This window comes from Gossypium arboreum, chromosome 2 (assembly GCF_025698485.1).
Source record: "Gossypium arboreum isolate Shixiya-1 chromosome 2, ASM2569848v2, whole genome shotgun sequence".
Lineage (NCBI taxonomy): Eukaryota > Viridiplantae > Streptophyta > Magnoliopsida > Malvales > Malvaceae > Gossypium > Gossypium arboreum.
Genome location: NC_069071.1, coordinates 96,503,673 through 96,506,510, shown reverse-complemented (window position 1 = coordinate 96,506,510; position 2,838 = coordinate 96,503,673).

The following is a 2,838-nucleotide window of genomic DNA, read 5'->3' as shown; positions in this document are numbered from 1 at the left end:
AGACACCTCGAAAGGCTTGAACTATTGGAAAAACTTTTGCATCGAGTGAACTCAGAGCAAGGCTGGATATTTTCCCAGCCAAGGACGTCCAAATTATGATTATTTTATGTAATTTGTATTTAATTTTTATCCAAAGTTAATTAGGTTAAAAATTAATATAAAGCCTGAATGAGAAAGTGGCCCAATGTGCTAAACATTGAAGACTGATCCTCCAAGTTAATTGGCAACTCAAAACCATCCAATAAGCTGACCTAATTAGCTAATTTTTTTTATTTTTACACTTGCAAAATAGCCCTCAAACTTTCCCTAAACTCCATTCAAACCCCTCCACTTTTTGTGCCTTTGAAGATTTGCCCCTGGCTTAAAATATCAAGTTTGAAATATTCAAACTTGCTTATTGTATGGCCGGCCAAAGAAAAGTGTGTACTACTAATTATTTGCTATTTGTAGCATCCATTCATACATATAAATATCTCTTTTTCTGCTTCTGTAACACCCCTTATCCGTATTCAACGCCGGAATAGGATATGAGGCATTACCGAACTCACATCACAAGCAAACATACAATTTCGAGTCATAAGTTTGCATCCAAATTAAAATCATTTGCATTCAACTATAAAGTCCCTAATACGAGCCTACGAGGCCCAAAACATGCTTTGGAAGTGGTCTGGGACAAAACCGAGAACTCAGGGAATTTTTAGAAAACTTAGAAATTTTTTGCTATAAACAGGGGTCACACGCCCGTGTGGTTTTGGGACACGCCCGTGTGGGCAGGCCGTGTGGTTACACACCCCTGATTCCCTAACCTGTGTAACTCTCTGTCTTGCAATGCATGTACAAATTGATGTCACACAGCCAAGTCACACGCCCATGTGCTAGGCCGTATGGGTAATTAAATTTTCATTAAATAGGTGCAGACTTTACACGCCCGGGACACACGCTTGTGTCTGAGGCCGTGTCCCTCACATGGTTAAGACACACGCCCATGTCTCTACCTGTGTGCTCAATTTTGAGCATACTGTTTCTAAAAATTCAAGTGCACGGGACACACGCCTGGAACACATGCCCATGGAATTGGCCGTGTGCCACACATGGCCTAGACACACACTAGTGTGTCTACCCGTGTGGACAAAATAGAGGTTGTTTACCAAGCCATTTGCCACCCTCATTTACACTTACATTTACACAAATTCAATGGCACAATTCATGACATACTTAGCAACCAAAACATTCACAATTATAGCTAAAACATGTTAATGCAATGCCATCATCTACAATATACATGACATTTCACTATGCCAAATCAGACATACCAATTTCACATTCAAAGGCACACACACATACACACACACACACACACACACACACACACTTTCATCATGTATAATTTTACTTAGATTTTTCTAACATCCCAATGAGCCATATTTAACCATTCATCAACAACCCATTAAACCACACTCAACCATTTGTCAAGCATTATTAAACTACATCACCAACAAGGAATTGGCACATGCATGCATATATATAATATATAAGCTTACAACCATTTCAACCAAAATGAGCCAAGTTACATGGCTAAAGGCCACAGCAAACCTTTGACAATTACAAGCCAATACATTTGGCCAAATTCATAATGATACTATAACAAAATGACCAAGTCCCTATACTTGCCATATACTCAAAATGCTAACTTCATCGATACCCAAAATGATAGTTTTGATAGTGTGAGATGAATCTCTACGTTCCCCAATCCGAGCTAGCTTGGAGACACTAGAAAACATGGAAAAATAAATGGAGTAAGCTATATAGCTTAGTAAGTCCGTATGTAAGAAATAAGCAAACCTTACCATACATTGATCATGCAAGTAACATAACACAAGATAACATAGTATACCATGAGTTTCACAATCATAATTTTTTTTTTCACCAACATACCTTGAATTCATCATTTTTTGAGATTCAAGACACCTAAGCTTTATGTACAACCTGTACCATCTCGTAATGAACTTACACATATACTCAAAATATTAATGTCAGATACTCGGGAATTTTGCACACTAAGTGCCACATATGTAGCCAATGCTACCTAAGTCTCATATCTCATAATTGCTCGCTCTCAAGCTACCGACGGGCCTACTCACACAAGCTGTCAAGTAACCGCAACATATGCCGATATACTCAGCCACTAGTAGGACGTACAGGACTAGCACCTGGATCACATAATCACATAACTCATGGTAACCCTAGTGACATGTCACTTGTATCCTACTCTATTCCTAAGGTTCAAACAGGATTTCTTACGTGTCGAATTGTCGTCGAACTCGTTCGTAGAATTAAACTTTTCCTCATAGTCAAACATACAGTTCATGCAATATTAAAGCATTTAAATACAATTATATTAAAACTTATTTAACATACGAACTTACCTTGGTTACAAAAATGGCTATTAGTTCGATTTAGTCCACAACCTTATTCTTTCCCCGGTCTAAACTCGAACTTCATTTTTCTTGATCTATAATATCAAATTTAACTTATTTAATCATCACATTATTCATTTCAGCACAAAAACACACTATGGAAAAAAATTATATTTTTGCCTCTAAACTTTTGACATTTTACATTTTAGTCCCTAGGCTTGTAAAATGAGTTTCGTTCAATTTCTTCTCAACCCAAGCCTTGCCGAACCTTACTCATACTCATACCAGCGCACAATTTTCATTTATTTACACTTTTCTACACATTTTACAACTTTTTACGAATAAGTCCCTAATCGACCTTTTTACCGAAAATTACTTTGTAAAAGTCGTTTAACAAACAATAAACATGCATTTTCTACCA